Genomic DNA, 19297 nt, shown 5'->3' with positions numbered 1-19297 from the left:
CTTCATTGCCCACATTGCTTTGTGTTCTAACTCTACTGGTAAATGACAAGATTTCCCATATACAAGTTGGTAAGGCGACATACCTATGGGGGTCTTGTATGCAGTGCGATATGCCCATAGAGCATCATCAAGCTTCCTTGACCAATCAGTTCGATTGGCGTTCACAGTCTTCGCCAATATCTGCTTTATTTCTCTGTTGGACACCTCAACTTGACCGCTAGTCTGTGGATGATAAGGAGTGGCTACATTGTGACGGACACCATACTTCTCAAGTAGTGTTTTGAACAACTTGTTACAAAAGTGAGAGCCTCCATCGCTAATAATAGCCCTTGGTGTACCAAATCTGGAGAAGATATTCTTTTTCAAGAATGCGGTGACACTTTTACCTTCGTTGTTGGGGAGTGCTACAGCTTCTACCCACTTCGATACATAATCAACTACGACCAGAATATACTTCATCCCATATGAACTCACAAATGGCCCCATGAAATCAATGCCCCATATATCAAACAATTCTATCACCAATATGGGATTCATAGGGAGCTCTTGTCTCTTTGAAATTCCTCCATCTCTTTGGCACCGATCACAAGACTTGGCGAAATCATGAGCATCTTGATGGATGGTAGGCCAGTAGTACCCACACTGCAAAATCTTATGTGCAGTCCGAATTCCACTATGATGCCCACCAACAGGTGATGAATGACATGCTTCAAGTACACTCAGCATTTCAACCTCAGACACACAGCGACGAATAATCCCATCAGCACAACTACGATACAAATAAGGTTCGTCCCAAAAGAATTTCTTCACATCATGCATAAATTTCTTTCTTTGGTGAAAAGACAAATCGGGTGGCACAATGTCGCTTGCCAAATAATTAGCAAAGTCTGCGAACCAAGGAATCAAATCATGAGAAGCAGCCAATACCTGTTCATCTGGAAACGCATCATTAATTTCAGCCCTCTCTCCAAGCTTTAGCATGGCCTCTTCCTCTAATCTGGACAAGTGGTCGGCAACTTGATTTTCGGTTCCCTTTCTATCTTTTACCACAAAATCAAACTCTTGCAACAACAATACCCATCTGATCAATCGTGGTTTTGCATCCTTTTTCGCCATCAAATATCTCAATGCAGAATGGTCAGTATGCACGATAACCTTAGTACCAAGCAAGTAGGAACGAAACTTTTCGAATGCAAAAACCACTGCAAGAAGTTCTTGTTCGGTCACTGTATAATTCTTCTGGGCCACATTCAGAGCTTTGCTAGCATAGTAAATAAGATGAAGAATTTTCTCACGCCTTTGACCCAATACCACACCAAGCGCCACTCCACTCGCATCACACATTACCTCACACGGTTGTTCCCAATCTGGTGAAATAATGATAGGTGTTGTAATCAACTTTTCCTTCAACTCTCCAAATGCTCTAAGACAAGCATCATCAAAGCAGAACTTATTCTCCTTCTCGAGCAGTTTGCACAAGGGATGTGCAATTTTTGAGAAATCTTTGATAAATCTCCTATAGAAACCTGCATGCCCAAGAAAACTTCTAACACCTTTTACAGAGATAGGTGGTGGAAGCTTTTCTATTACTTCGACTTTAGCTCTATCAACCTCAATACCTTTCTCTGAAATTCGATGACCCAACACTATACCTTCTTTTACCATGAAATGACATTTCTCCCAATTCAGCACCAAGTTGCAGTCTTCACATCTTTTGAGCACCTCGGCCAGATGTTTTAGACAGTGATCAAACGAATCACCTACCACGGAAAAATCATCCATGAACACCTCAATAGTGTCCTCCACCATATCAGAAAATATAGACATCATACATCTCTGGAAGGTCGCTGGAGCATTGCACAATCCGAATGGCATTCGTTTGAAAGCAAAAGTCCCATATGGGCAAGTGAAGGTGGTTTTCTCTTGATCTTCTGGAGCTATAGAAATTTGATTGTAGCCCGAATACCCATCGAGAAAACAATACCAACCCTTGTCTGCAAGTCTATCTAACATCTGATCCATGAATGACATAGGGAAGTGGTCTTTCTCAGTCCACGCATTCAACTTCCGGTAATCCATGCAAACTCTCCATCCAGTGACAGGCCTCATTGGAACAAGCTCATTTCTTTCATTTGGAACCACAGTCATACCACCTTTTTTTGGTACACATTGCACAGGACACACCCAATTACTATCTGAGATGGGATAAATAACTCCCGCATCCAGCCACTTGATGATCTCCTTTTTGACTACCTCTTGCATAGGTGGATTTAATCTTCTCTGGTGCTCAACACTGGGCTTATGATCTGGCATGAGTTGGATTTTGTGAGAACAGATACAGGGGGGAATCCCAATAATATCTGCAATAGTCCACCCAATCGCTCGCTTGAACTTCTTTAATACAGTCACCAAACACTCTACTTGCCTTGCATCCAAATCTGCTGCAATGATGACCGGCAAAGTATTCTTTTCGCCTAAATATACATACCTCAAGTGTGGTGGTAGAGCTTTAAGCTCCAATTTCGGTGCCTCCACAATTGATGGTCTTGTGGGTGGGGACTCGCGATTCTTCATGTCTAGCTCATACTTCTTTAGTTTGGAGCGGTATTCACCCTTATCAAGTGCGGCTACCAACTCATCATATTCTTCAATACCATCACTATCAAAATTCATCATGACTGCTGCTAGTGCCTCAACACCTAATCGCTCTTCAATTTGCACTTCTGACCCACTCTCCACTCTGTAAGTTATAGCAGATACTGTTTGTAGCTCACCATTCTGCTTCATGGATCTACAGATATTGAAAGTTGCTTCTTCATTGTTCAGTCTGAACTTCATTTGTCCTTTTTCCATATCAACTAACGCATGCCCTGTGGCAAGGAATGGTCTCCCAAGGATGATGGGAACCTCAAAATCAACCTCACAGTCAAGGATCACAAAATCCGCCGGAAAGATGAAAGACTCTACTTTCACTAGAACATCATGGAGCACACCTATGGGCCTCTTCACAGTCCGATCAGCCATCGATAACCGCATCGCCGTGGGCTTTGGATCCCCTAGACCCAACTTCTTGTAAATAGATAAAGGCATGAGGTTGATGCTAGCACCAAGATCACACAATGCCTTAGCAAAGTGTAATAACCCTATAGTACATGGGATCGTGAAAGCACCAGGGTCTTCCTTCTTCTGCACCAGAGATCTTGTAGCAATAGCACTACAATGCTGCAATCTATCATCATCTTCAAAACTCACAGACCTTTTCTTTGTCACCATATCTTTCATGAATTTTGCATATCCAGGCATTTGCTCCAAGGCTTCTATCAAAGGGACATTGATAGAAAGCTGCTTCAACATAGTGATAAATCTGCGATATTTCCCATCTTCAGTCTTCTTCACTAACCTTTGAGGAAAAGGTGGTGGAGGTCTAGGTATGGGAACCACTTTCTGAGGTACCTCCACTTCTTGTTCTGTCACAACCTCTGACTCCTCTCTAACTTTCACCACATCATCTTCTTTTCTATTCTCAACTTCTACCATAGACGGCATAGGTGGATCTACGGTTTGCTTGCCTCCTCGAGTGGTAATTGCCATACAATGCCCATCATTCTTCGGATTCTGGATGGTGTTGCTAGGAAGAGTGCCAGGTTGACGCGGGTTCACTGTAGTAGACAACTGCGTCATCTGCTGCTCTAGATGCTTTATTGACACTGCATGGGCATCAACCTTTTGACCAATACCAGATAAATCGTTTCTCATCTCCTTCACATTCTCATCAGTGGCATCAAACCTTCTCATCATCTTCTGCAGCATATCTTCAATACGCGTCATATTACCTCCAACTTCCCTAGCACCAGATTCCCGATTTTGAGGGGGAACATAGGGTCCAACCCGATCGTTTCTGTTGCCAAAGTTGTTCCTGTTGTAGTTGTTGTCACGATTGAAGTTCCCATCTCGGACATAGTGACCCTCTCGGTTGTAATTTCCATAGTTCCGACCTTGGCTCCCTTGACCTTGGCGCCAATTTTCCGTGTTGGATCCTTGGGCGTTTGGTCGGAAACCCCCCGTCTGATCGTTCACCGCATAAGTGTCCTCTTCATAGTAACACTCCTCAACTGGTGGTGGAGTTCTAGTTAAGTAATTTACAGCATTTACCTTTTCTGCTCCTCCACTCACATGCTTCAATACTAACCCCAACTCTGTCCTCATCTGAGCCATCTCCTCACGAATATCATCTGCAGAGTTAACAGTAGCATTATGGACAGCAAATGTGTTTCTCCCAGTATCTGACCTTCTAGTGCTCCACGCTTTATTATTGCGAGAGATCCTCTCCAATTTTTCAGCAATCTGTGCGTATGTACAATCACCATATGAACCTCCAGCAATAGTGTCAAGTACTGCTTTATTGTTATCATCCTGACCTCGATAGAAATATTCCTTCAGTGACTCATCATCAATACGGTGATTTGGGACACTTCTTACGAAGGCAGTGAATCTGTCCCACGAGCTACTCACAGACTCTCCAGGTAATGCCACAAAATTGTTGACCCGATCTTTGTGATTGAGCTTCTTAGATACTGGATAGTACTTTGCTTTAAATACCTCTGCTAGTTGGTCCCATGTGAAAATTGAGTTATAAGGAAGCTCAGTGAACCATACTGCAGCATCGCCTGTCAGTGACAGAGGGAACACTCGTAACCCAATGACGTTCATATCCAAGTCTGGTCTGCCTACACAACTTTTTCAAACCACCCTGAGCTTGGCTAAGTGAGCATGTGGGTCCTCCGATGGCGATCCTGAAAATAAGCCTCTTGCTGTAAGCATCTGCATCAAACTACTAGTCACCACAAATGTGTGCCCTGGAGGTAGAGGAGGTAGGACGATGGGTCCATCGGAATCTGCTATGTCGACGTTGCCCCGATAGTTTTCATGGTGTTGCGGGCCTGGTGGGCCATGCACTCTCAGTGCATCTCCCAATTGATTTTCAGCTAGACCCCGGTTTTCTCCACCAACTACTCTTGGCTGCTGTAACTCAACTGCTTCATCTAGATTTCCTCCGATAGGATGAACTGAAAGTCCTTGATTGTTCATTCTTTGCAAAGTTCTGTTCAACTCTGGATCGTACGGAGTAAGTGGTTCTCCTTGGCTCCGTGTAATTGGCATACACTAGAGTCTCAAATTACACCTCTTTTCAGAAGCATAAGCGATCGTTATCAAGTAAAGAACCCAACTTGTAGGTTGGGATCGATCCCACGAGGAAAATGGTTTAGACTTTACTTTTAACCGACAATTATATTCGATTAGTCAAATTATTTCCAGAAACAAGTAATAAAAAAGGGGGTTGTGCTTGTGTAAAACAAATAGTAATACGAAATATTGTAATCAATAATTAAACTCAACTTTGGTTGTTATCAAGATAAAAGAAACAACTAGGGTATACGTGTTCCGCATAATCTCATAACGCAGTAATTCTAGTAATAGCAATCCTCTTCTAGTGTATTACATGCAAAGTGATAAGTTAGGTATCTCTAAATCCTTGGTCCGGCATCTAGAGAATTTCACCCCGCACCTTGGTCCGGCTACGTGTGTATAATTTACTAACCCTTACCTTTACCTCATATTAGACATCATAATCGATGTTTGGCTTAGTTATTACTTCGCACCAATCGACACTAGCCTATTAGATAGTATCACACTAAATATATGTTGATAATTCTTTTCTTGTTAATTACCTCCTTGGTCCGGCAAGTAGTAACAAGGCGAGTTCTAACGTTGGCCACCGTTAAAAAGACTTCTAAACGAAAGAATTATCAATGCATGCAAAATACTAGTCAAGAATTGCTTATTTACTATTCATACTTTGTTAATTGATCATGGTTCCCACAACCCTAGTTGTGGATTTAGTTACTCATATTAGCAAGAACACAATTCATAATTGTAGATAGAGAAATCATGAACTTACGTAAAGAGAATAGTAAACCCAGAAAATTAACTTGAATTGCAAAGCCAAAATCTTCAAAACGAACTTGGGAAATCAATAATTGCTAGGGTTGCAAATTAATCTCCAAAGTTACACAGCAAAAATAGAATAATAGTGTCTAACCCCCAAAAACGAGGTTTACATGTCCTATTTATAGAAAACAAATCCTAAATAAAAAAGGAAACAAATTAAGGAAAGTTTTGTTCAGGTACGCGTCTTCGATCCACGAGACTGACTTACGGACCGTCGATTGATCTACGGTCCGTAAGTCCCTTCCGTCACTCGGGACTTAGAAAATATTTCGGCATCCAAAAATCAGCTTCTCTGAAGCAAACGACGGACCAACAGCACGGACCGTAGATCGATCTACGGTCCGTCAATCCCTTCCGTAGCTCCATACTTAGAATCTTCAAAAATCAGGTACTGGAACCCTCACAGTCTCATCCTACGGATCAACAGTACGGTCCGTAGATCCATCTACGGACCGTAAATGGGCACCGTGGTTCCACACTTGATCAGATTTCCCTGATTTATCCTCAACACATTCCTGCAGGTCTACGGTCATCACCTACGGACCGTGAATGGAACTACGGTCCGTAGATGACCTCCGTGGATGCCTTTTTCTGCATTTCCTTCAGCTGTCTCTAAACTTCCGCGCCTGAACACCTTTCCTGCAAAACATGATAGAATACATAAAAACCAATATAAAAAGGCCCTAGACACACACAACTTGTAAGTGAAATGTATTAGAAATACCGTAAACTCACGGTATATCACAAAGCAGTCATAGGAGCTGGTACAGGGGTTTAGTTAAAGTTGAGTCTCTGAAATTTTACTACGAAGCACTAGGATGTTCCGTAGGAGTTCCCATGGCTCCTAGAAAGGGGTTCATAGAAAAATTCCAGACTTGATTAAATATTTTAGGTAAAAGGGTTCATACGACAAGCGATCTAAAATATATAGAAAGTCCTACAGACCATAGGAAGAAGTCGTGGAAGTTGATCGAAATTTTGGGTTCCAAAAGTTGGTTCAACGGTTAACTAGTACGGTCCGTAAAATATTTTACGGACCATAAGTCCAACCGTAGACCTTGAATGGAAGATTTTTATTAAGGGTGTTTCGGTATTTTCCTACCCAATTAACGCCTAAAAATGTCATTTTGACCCTATAACTACACCTATAATTGATTTTACTCTTCAAAATTGTAACACCCCACTATTTGAAAGAACTAGAATTAGAAAGAAACCATTTTTGGAAATAATTGAATTTGGAAACTTTGGCAAGTTATGCTAAGTATGAGTTTTGGGTCAACTTCAAATGAATATAACTCCTAATACATGATGAGTTGGGTGGGATATAAAATGTCAAATGAAAGGTCTTTGAATTGTCTTTCTAACGCCACTGAGTTTGCTAAATTTCTAGTTTGTATGAGGGAGATGCTTGTTTGAAGTCGGGCTGTCTGGATAAGGAAAGTAAACTGGATTTTAGAGGGGTATTTTAGACTTTTCGTTACCCAATTAGTTTATTTTGTTTTAGTAATTTATTTGGGGTCTAAACTGATTTGGTTTAGTTTAGACCCCAAATAAATTACGCTAGGGATTTGAAAGAATAGAAAAGAGGAGAAACGAAGAGAAAAGCCAAGGTTTCGTCGCGTTCTTGAGATTTCGCTTGCGGATTTCTCCAAGGATTCGATCCTAAGAGGTATGTCCGACTTTCATAGCATTGGGTTCATTCACCCAGCCCCAATCATGTTTATTTCAGCTAAATTCATCATAGAAAGTTGAAAGTTTGATGATCTTGAATTGTATTCCTGATATTGGCTTTCATTCTTGAGTTAAGATTAGAGTGGTGAGATCTTGAGGAAATCGTGTCGAGTTTAGAGTTGTGTTTGATTAGATTCTTGTGTACATGTATTGGGTATCCGAATCTAAAGAGAAATTGAGAAAAAAAATCAAATTTAGGCGAACTGGGGTTAGAAAATGAAGAAGAAAAAAGTCGGGCAAATCTGTCACTCCATTCCGCGTCGCGGACTTGCCCCCCTTATGCACAAAATCTTTCTTCGCGTTGCGGAGAGATCGTGGACCTCACTGACTCAAAATTTATTTCATGACTAAATATTAAAATGCATCTTTTCGTCGTTGACTTACTCCCAGAAAGTGTTTTCTTGACCATTTCTCATGATTAACTATCTAGAAACCCTCTTAATCATCATGATATCCTTCCTATCACAAATCATGACCTTGAATTCATAATTCAAATTCAAGGTAGAGTTAAGAGTCGAGTCTTGAAAGTTCTTGGAGTCATTTAAGAAGTCTTTTACAAATATTTTAAACTTGTTTTATGACTTAAGCTTTGAGATTGAGAAAGAGTAGATCGGAGTTCATGTTCTTTAAAAATGTTGTATGGGGGCTAAGTATCTTAAATGTTTTCACATTTAAAATGAGAGGACACACCGATTTCTAAATGAGTTTTCATGAGCAGATTTGAGTTCAATCTCTTTTAAGAGATAGATTTTGAGTAATAATCTCAAACCACAAAGAAAAAACATGTGAACTGAGTATATTTTGGAAGTAGTATTGAGCACCGATATGAGGACAAGTTCATAATATCTCAAGTATCCTGTCACGACCCGGGAGCACCCCCTAGTCGTAACCGGCGAACTCGACCTCGAAGAGGTCTAATACAAGCCTCTTAGCATTCATTCATCGCATAGACACGAAAAAAACCATAAGGAATTTAAAACTTTCTTTACCAAGAAAACATTTCATAAAAAAAAATATATATAGCAAGCGGAAGACTTTCTAGACTTTATACATGATGTCTCAAAACCATCTAATACTTTAGAGTACAAAATTCGGAACTAATCCCATACACAACTTAAACATTACTAAAAAGACATAAAAGAACATATGGGGTATTGTCCTCGAATATATGAGGACTCACCAAGTCTTCATCTTCAACACTTAGAAACCTATCAAATAGCCATGACATGTCATCATCTCCAAATCCCTACACTTTAGTCCAAAAAGGGAAAGAAAGGGGTTAACACAATTAAGTACTAAGTATGGAAGCCATGCAAAAACATGCTAAAAGGGACGTTTATTGGAGAAACATGCTTTTATGCCATTTGGTAAAACTTCATGAAAAAATACAAGTATAAGAGTCACAATATCCAACCATAACCAACATACAGGTCATTAACCACTTTAGCACATACTCCACACATAACCCATTCCTTCACCTTAAACCATCCACCTCAAGTAACCCTTGGACAACACTTTGTGCAATGTATGGATAGCGTCCCATACCACCATCCACACTAAAGCATCATCCTAAGGCCACCAAATGTGAACTTACCACTTATCATGCTTCATATCACAAGCCATCATGCACAACTAGTACCAATGTACAACACATGAACATAATTGACAAGTAAGCCTTTTCATCATTTCTTGACCTCTATCTCAAGTTACCCAAAGCCACACTTAAGTGAAACATGAAGTGACCGCCCATACAATCTCTTCATATACACCTAAGTGTTCCTAAGGGTTACCAAAGATAAGGAAATTTACCATTACAATATAACATACTAAGTCAATGTTCACATATAAAACCATAGCCAACCGTATACATACTCAACATATATTCATATACAACCCATGCTTAACTTTAAAGGAACACATGCTATTTCATTACCATAGGACCTCTACCTAATATAACCTTAAGACACACTTGAGTAAGACAAGAAGTGACCGCCCATACAACCTCTTCAAGCACACTTAAGTGTTCCTCAAGATTACCTTAGATAAGGACATTTCCTTTACAACATAACATCAATAGACCAACATTCTTTAAGAAACCATTTTGGAGACATTCAAGCACATAAGGGGACTTTCACATAATAGTCGTTAGACTTAGGGAACTCACTTTAGTATCTTCAAAGCCTACTCGTGCCATGTGTAGATAGCATCCCATACTACTACCTACACGTTGTAGAACCTATCCAATAACTAGAGTGCACATCCCACATGATGGGAATAGGCATTAACCGACATAGACCATGCGAGCTAGACATGTAATCCGGTGTCATAAAACCCTACACCGTGGAAGGTGTTCTACTTGCCAAGGGTAGAACTAGGACACATCCCATGTAGGCACATGGTTTAGGAGATATCCAAAGATGTTCATTGTACTCTTGCCTCATACTCGGGAGAGCTACCATCTTAACTATATCCACTCGGTGCTTAGCCTTAGTTCCCATAAAGTAATTTCATTCACATGTATGTACTAGAGAGGGCACCATCATTAGTTCTACTGACCCATAGCACATCTACCAAGAAGGGCACCACAAGGATCTATCGATCAAGGTTCATTAAGGATAGCTCATTAAATCCCCCTGGAAGGGTGCCTTAGGCCTACCGATTTTTCATTAAGGGTGCCTTAAGCCTACCGGTCCAAGGTTCATCATTTCACACATAAGAAGGGCTACCACCATTAGGTCTACCGATTTCATGGTTTTACATTTACTTAGGAAAGCTAGACTTATGAAAGGGCACCATTTCTTAGTTTTGCCAATTCAAGTCTTGGCCTAGAATTCCTCTTTTAGCATTTATAGAAAGGGCACCATTTCTTAGTTCTAGCCCACTTCACACTTTCATGCATTCAAGACTTTAAGTAACAAGGAGGGACACTTTAGTCTACCAACCAAGTCACAACATTTTCATTTAAGGATACTTCATAATCCAACATCATTTCATATATACATCATGAGAAATCATACTTTAACTCACAATGCTATCCACTTTACATAGGATCATCACAAGATCACATAAAACTCATTCACATCATACCTTCACATATAGCTTCATATAGGACTTTACATATAGCCTCATTCATATATAATAATATAACAATACAATAACACTCATATAATGCCCTTCATGGCCTCAATTCACAATAATACAATATTCCAACATTATGCAACAACTTCCCCAATGCCTTCATGGCTACAATTCACAATAATACCACACAAGAACAAGATATAACACTTCCACCAAAGGTGGATTCAACCTACCAACAACAATTAATTCAATAAAGAGAGTTCAAGCTTTCTTACCATAATTCAAAGCCATAGCCAAAATCACCAAAAATCCAAGCAATCACCAATACTTCACTCATAAGGCTTACCACCCTTAATTCACCCATTATCAACAATTAATTATGAATAAAAATTAAACAACACAAGAGATATCAATACAATTCACTTTACACATAATTCCATCAACTTTGAATTTATAGAAATAGACCCACTTCATAAACACATTTTGGGGTTTTGTAGAATATAAGGATTCATGGAGTTTTTCATCTTAAAACATCAAATAAACATCAATAATATCATAACTTATCATTTGAAATCGTTTCATGCAAGAACCCATGAGTTTGAGTAGAAATTAGACTTTTTCACAAACTTTGGAAAAGTTGAAAACCATTTGAAATTGGCTCTAGGCTGATAGCTTGCCCTAGATAGAGAACTCCCATACCTTTACTAAGATTCCCCAAGAAATTTGATGAAGAAAACGTCTTGCATCCACAACCCTAGCTCCCACTTCTTCTTCTTCTTCTCTTCTTCTCTTCTTTCTCCCTTCTTCTCTTCTTCACTCAAGAACCCTAACTCTTACTCTTTTAAAAATGAAACAAAAATGATCCACAATCAGCCTAACACAACACTATAACCTCAAAAGAAATGATTTGTGAAAAGACCTAAATGTCCTTAAATTTCCGGACGGACTCCCTGCCAACTGCCCAACTTTCAAAGGGCTTAATTCGCTCATACGAACTCGGAATCGAGCAAACTCGGTGGCGTTGGAAAGATCGTTCCAAGGGCTTTCCAAACATAACTGGAACTACTCCTGGATCATCCTGAGCTAGGATTTATGACTGCTCAAAGTTGGCCAAAAACTCACTAATTTCCACACTTGGCCGAATTTCCAGATTCTGAATTTTTTTCCAAAAATGACTACTTCCAATTTCAAGCTTCTTCATATTCATTTTAAATTGTCGGATGTTACATATCCATAAACCATGTAGCCATTGCGAGTAGAAAGGGTCATACTTTTTAGATGATTCCTTAATGCTTTTAAGCATAGGCTAGTGGATCCACTTAGTTGAGGCGTTCTATATCCCGCAAGTTATAGGACAGTTCTGGCAGCGTGGGCGAGACGTTGTATATTCACATAGCTCATAGTGATGGTTGTCGGTTAGAGAAACTCCCACAGAATTATATTATACTTTAATATATATAAACTGAGTTATTATGGTATTTTTCAATACATTGAGTTGCTATCTATTGTTTTAAATGTTTATCATAAACTGCATCTTTATTGTTGTTTATTTTTGCATTGAGTTGAGTAAAGTTGAGGCAAGTGCTTCTTTCATAATTCAGTTCAAGCTTATGTCATGTTTAGTTTTCCCCTCACATACTCGTACATTCAATGTACTGATGCCAGTTGGCTGCATCATTTTATGATGCAGATATAGGTAACCAGGATCAGCATCCAGCGCTTCGTTGATCCAGTTGAGCACTCAGAGTCAGTTGGTAAGCCTCATTGCTTTTCGGAGGATCCCTTCTTACATTGTTTTTAGTATTTTTAGTTGTTAGGATGATCGGTGGTCTTGTCCCGACACCCCTCATAGTTTTAGAGGCTTCATAGACGGGTAGTTATAGTTCTTTAGTCTTTACATTTTCAGTTGATTATGTTAAGACTTGGTATGCCACTTTGGATAGTTGAATGTTTACTTCTAAAACATTATAAGTTATTTGAGACAGTTGAGTAGGGTTGCATTTGATTTCTTTATTTAATGCTTAAAGCTTCCGCTGAGAGTCTAGCCAGGCAAAGGGTTCGCTTGGGGCCAACAATGGTTCTCGAGCGCCAATCCCGCCCAGGGTGTAGGCTCGGGGTGTGACAAACATGGTATCAGAACACAAGGTTTAAGAGTCCTAGGGAGTCTATGAAGTTTTGTCTGTACAGTCCTAGTTATCGGTGTGAAGCGTGCCACATCTATAATTAGGAGGCTGCAACATTTAGGAACTATTTCACTTCTTTCATACTATTTTTTGTTCGATAGAGTTTATCTCTATGAAATTTCCTTTCTAACTCATGATTGCGCGAGTCTTACAGATCATGTCTCCACGAAAATCTGTCTGAGGTCGTCGTGCTAGGAGAAACCTTGAGGAACAAGGGGTACTTAATGCACCAGAAGTGCAACCCCAAGGAGAGGTCACTAACGTTGAATTTCGTGAAGCTATCCGAATGTTGAGTCAAGCTGTGACAAATCAAGTTGGGCAACAAAGAGGGCTTAAACAGGAGTGGCTTATATGTCTAGAATCTGAAAGTTCTTAAGGATGAATCCTCCAAGCTTCAGTGGTTCAAGTGTCACTAAGGATCCGAAAAACTTTGTTTAAGAGCTTCAAAAGGTTGTTGAGATTATGCACTTCACTGATGCTGAGAGAGTGGAACTAGCTGCATACCAACTGAAGGGTTTCGCTAGAATCTGGTTTGATCAATGGAAGAAGGGTAGAGTTGAGGGTGCACCGATTGTGAGCAAGGCTGTGTTTGAGGAGGCCTTCTTGGGGTGTTTCTTTCCCCGGGAACTGAGAGATGAAAAGGTAAGAGAATTCCTTACTCTTAAGAAGGAATCTATGACTGTGCATAAGTATAGGCTTAAGTTCACCCAAATTTCCCGTTATGCTTCGGAGATGGTTGTGTACATGAGGAGTATGATGAGTCTGTTTGTTGCTAGGTTGTCTCGTCTGTCAAGTAAGGAAGGTAAGGCAGTTATGCTAATAGATGATATGGACATAGTGAGGTTGATGATTCATGTGCAGTAGGTTGAGGAAGATAAGTTGAGGGATAGAGAAGAGTTTACAAATAAAAAGGCTAAGACATCAGGGAACGAGCCCGGACAACAGAAGACTAATGCTAACCGATCATCTTTCCAACATAAGTAAAAGGGACCTGCTACATCATCTGCTAGTGCACCTGCACCAAGGAACAAATGTGAGTTCAATAATTAGAATTCACAGAATTTTAGATCTAGACCTGCACAGGCTCAAGGTAGTGTGGCACAAGGAGGTAACTGGGCTCCTACATGTGATAAGTATGGTAGAAATCACCTTGAACCATGTATTGATGTCTCCAGTGGTTGTTTCAAGTGTGGTCAAGAGGGTCACTTCATGAAAGAGTGTCCTAAGAATAGGCAGAGTAATGTAAATAGGGGCACTAGAGCCCAATCTTCTTCAGTTGTTCCACCAGACAGAGCTTCACCTAGAGGAGCTACTTCAAGGACTGGCGAAGGAGCAAACTGCCTATATGTTATCACTAGTCTCAAGAGCAAGAGAATTCTCCAGATGTTGTCACTGGTATGATCAAAGTCTTTATTTATGATGTTTATGCTTTGCTAGATCCAGGAGCGAGTTTATCTATTATGACTCCTTATATTTCCATGAACTTTGATATTATTCCTGAGCAACTTCTTGAGCCCTTCAGTATTTCTACACTTGTTGGTGAGTCTATTCTAGTTGTGAGAGTTTACCGTGATTGTACCATTTTTGTCAATCACAAGAACACCATGGATGACTTAGTTGAGTTAGACATGGTAGATTTTGATTTCATTCTAGGTATGGACTGGCTTCATGCATGTTATGCCTCAGCGGATTGTAGAACTTGAGTTGTTAGGTTTCAGTTTCCTAATGAGCCAATTATTGAGTGGAGGAGTAGTTCAATAGTTCCTTAGGGTCATTTTATTTCGTACCTTAATGAGAGAAAGTTAGTTTCCAAGGGTTGTGTCTATCACTTAGTCCGAGTTAATGACTCTAGTGTTGAGACACTTCTTATTCAGTCAGTTTCAGTTGTTAGTGAATTTGCAGAGGTTTTTCCAGATGATCTTCCTGGAGTCCCTCCTGAGAGAGAGATAGACTTCGGTATAGATATTCTTCCAGATACTCGTCATATCTCTATTCCACCATATAGAATGGTTCCAACAGAGTTGAAAGATCTCCTTGAGAAAGGCATTATTTGATCAAGTGTCTCACCTTGGGGTGCTCCGGTCTTATTTGTGAGGAAGAAAGATGGTTCTCTTAGAATATGCATAGATTACCGTCAGTTGAACAAGGTTACTATCAAGAATAAGTATCATCTTCCGAGAATTGATGATCTCTTCGATCAACTTTAGGGTGCCACTTGTTTTTCTAAGATAGACCTCAGATCTGGCTATCATCAGTTGAGAGTAAGAGATAGTGATATTCCTAAGATAGCTTCGAGGACCCGCTATGGTCACTACGAGTTCCTAGTTATGTCCTTTGGTTTGACCAATTCTCCTGCAGCATTCATGGACCTTATGAACAGAGTATTCAAGCCTTATTTAGGTATGTTTGTTATCGTATTCATTGATGGCATTCTAATCTATTCAAGGAATGAGGAAGATCATGCTAGTCATCTCAGAATATTTCTTCAAACTCTCAAGGATAAGGAGTTATATGCTAAATTTTCTAAGTGTGAATTTTGGCTTAAGTTTGTGGCATTCCTAGGCCATATTATTTTCTGTGATGGAATAAGAGTTGATACTCAAAAGATAGAGGCAATGTAGAACTAGCCTAGACCCACGTCTCCAACTGATATTAGGAGTTTCATGGGATTGGCTGGCTATTATAAAAGGTTCGTGAAGGTTCGTGTCATGACTCAGGGGTACACCCTAGATGTAACACGACGTACTTGACCCCGAAGGGGACTCATTCAAGCCCTTAGTATATCATCACATAAGATATGAGAAATGATGCGGAAATTTTAAAACTTTATCCATACAATCAAAATCTTTCATAAAAGCAAGAGGAAGTCTAACTTGTCTCAATTAGCCATCTAATACAATGAAATGACTAGAAAGAAGCTACTAATGACTCATACGTCCTCGAATCTTGAGGACTCACCACAAGCTAGAAGAATAGTCAATCCAAGCTTGAACCATAGAAGATCGCCTCAAGAATCGGAACCTACACTTTGTGAAAAATGTAGAAAATATGGGCTAGTACAAAAATGCACTAAGTATATAGCCATGCATAAAATCATGCAAGAAATGAAATTTTAGTTGAAAAGCATGCACTTTACTAAGTTTGAGAATCATAAACTTTAGTATAAAAGCATAAGTAACAAGCATACTCAACATATAGACCATCATAGCATAATAGAACCATCTCATAAGTAACCCTAAGTTATACTTGTGCAATGCATAAATAAAGATCTCATAATCCCATCTATACTAAGTACCACTTTTAGGCCACCATAATCATACTTACCATTCTTTGATGTCATTCTTAGTTCATACTCATAGACAAGGAACATTCACATTTAATAAGTCATATCAACGAAAGCAACATATATATAGCAACAATCCAAGTTAAGCATCCATCATTACCATTAGCCTTCATATCAATGTACTTAGTAGCACCATCATAAGCATATTCATTTCATAAAACATGATAACATAAAGGAACACACCATGACTACTCGCATAGCTTGCTTGTGCAATGCATGGATGAAGTCCCATACCCCCACCCACACTAAGTAGTGCATTCTTGAGAAGCCATAGTTCATTATCATTCATTGTGGGGGTAAGCCTTAACCGACATAGATCATGTGAGCAAATCATGGAATCCGCTGTCTCCCACACCGAAAAGGGTGTCCTACTTGCCTAAGATAGAGCCATTAACTTAGCTTAGGTGGATCCACTAGCTAATAACCTATGAGGGCACATAGTTTATGGGATAAGGAGATTGCTACTAGATACCCCGCCTCAATCACGTATGGGCATCCATCTCAAGAGATTGCTACTAGAAACCCCGCCTCAACTCACGTGAGAGCTTCCATCTCATATCAATATCCACTCGGTGCTTAGCATTATTCCCCACTGAGTACTTAACATTTCATTACTTGAGTTCATTATTATGGGATAAAGAGATTGCTACTAGATACCCCGCCTCAACTCACGTGAGTTTACCCATCTCATCCCAACATCATTCATAAGATAGCTCATAGATTCAATAGGTGAGAATAGCCTTTCAACCTAAGAATCCCCATATTATGATTTCACAACATGGCATCATTATTCATAAGTTGATAATTGAGACTAGTCTTTCAACCAACACATCATCACTAGCATAATCATAGAAACTTCATTCATAAGTGTGTGTGAGATAATAGCCTTTCAACAATACCACAATTACATCATAGTCATAATTATATACATATATCTCATAGTTATGCATAATTCTCATAAATTTCCCTCCAAGGACCATAGATCATGATTCATCAACACATCTAGAATTATTACATTAGACATGGATAATAACATAATTCAAGTAATCAATTCATAACATTCATAATTCTATAACATTCTAATTGCATTAATCAATACCCACACTTTAAGATCCAATGTGGGAAAATAGAGTAATTCATGGATTCTTGATTAATTCACTTAAAATCATATAAATCATCAATATATCCATAAACAAACATAATTCAATCATTTAAAACTAATTTTAAAGGAATCCATGAGATTGAAGTCAAACCCTAACTTTTGGGTTTTCTAGTTTTAAAATTGGAGGTTTTGGAGGGGCTCTATGGGTGAAGGCTACCCATAGATGAAGAGCTACCATACCTTATTGAAGATTTACCACGAATTTGAGGAGAAAAATCTTGATTCTTCAAGCCCTAGCTTCAACTTCTTCTTCTTCTTCCTTGGAGTTCTAGAGAGAGAAATTTTGGAGGAGATGAACTCTTTTGGGTTTTAATTTTGGGTTTTTGGGAATTAATGGGGTAGATGGGTTGGTTAATGACTTAAAAGGTCTTATATAGGTGTATAAAAACAATATAAAACAACCTCATTTAATAAATACCTAATTTAGAATTACCTAAAATAACTACCACTTTAAAGTGGGGTGCCAGGCCTCACGACCATCTTTACGACCCGTCATGGGCACCACGGCTCGTGGTGGTGCCCGTGGTCCCTTGACCACTACCCCCCTGACTTGGCAAGCCCCCAAGTGGTGAACGCAACCTCACGAGCCTTCCCACAGTCCATGGTCTTCACCATGAACCATGAAGTGGCTCGTGAGGGGAGCCATTTTAGGGCAGCATTAAGGATCTCACTGCCTCAACACCACGAGTGGCCCCACGAGCCGTGAAGGCTCTCGTGGTCCAAGGTAGTGCCATGGCAAGCTTGGGGCAGCCTTGGCTCTTGCCTTGGCCCTTGCCCCTTTGCCTTGGCTCATGCCCTTCTAAACTTAACTTGTAGCCCTCAAACTCACCCCTAGATGGTCTATCAAACTACGGGGTATTACAATTCGTCGAGGGTTTCTTATCCATTTCATCCTTATTGATTAAGTTGACTCAGAAAATAGTTAAGTTTTAGTGGTCTAAATCTTGTGAGAAAAGCTTTCATGAATTGAAAAAACAGTTGACTGCTTCCCTAGTATTGACCTTACCATAGTGTACCCAAGTCTTTGTGGTTTATTGTGATGCGTCCAAAGTCGGTTTGGGTTGTGTGTTAATGCAGAATGGCAAGGTTATAGCATATGCCTCCAGATAGCTTAAGATTCACGAGAAGAATTACCCAACCCATGATCTAGAGTTGGCTGCCGTAGTATTTTCTTTGAAAATATGGTGTCATTATCTTTATGGTGTTCAGGTAGAGGTGTTCACCGATCATAAGAGCATTAAATATGTGTTTAGTCAGAAAGAGCTTAATCTCAAACAGAGAATGTGGTTGAGTTACTCAAGGATTATGACATGAGTATCGTCTATCACCCAGGTAAGGCTAATATTGTTGTTGATGGCTTGAGCAGATTGTCTATGGGTAGTACCTACCATTTTGAGGAAGACAATAAATAGTTAGCTAAAGATGTGCATAGACTTGCACGACAAGGATTTTGACTAAGGGATTCCAACGAAGGAGGAATAGTGGTGATGAATGGGGCTGAATCATCACTAGTGTCTAAAGTGAAAGATAAACAAGAGCAAGATCCTATTTTGCTTGAATTAAAGGCAAATGTTCATAAGAAAAAAGTGATGGATTTTGAACAAGGGGGAGATGGTGTATTGAGATATCAAGGTAAATTGTGTGTGCCAAGGGTGGATGAACTTCAGGAGAGGATCATGGAGCAAGCTCATAATTCCTGATATTCTATCCATCCGAGTTCCACAAAGATGTATCGTGACTTGAGAGAAGTCTATTGGTGGAGTAGTATGAAGAAGGGCATTGCAGAGTTCC

The sequence above is a fragment of the Solanum verrucosum genome, unplaced genomic scaffold (genome assembly GCF_900185275.1).
Source record: "Solanum verrucosum unplaced genomic scaffold, falcon-dt-bn FXZP01000069.1, whole genome shotgun sequence".
NCBI lineage: Eukaryota > Viridiplantae > Streptophyta > Magnoliopsida > Solanales > Solanaceae > Solanum > Solanum verrucosum.
The sequence above is the reverse complement of the archived record's forward strand: the minus strand, read 5'-3'. Positions refer to the sequence as shown.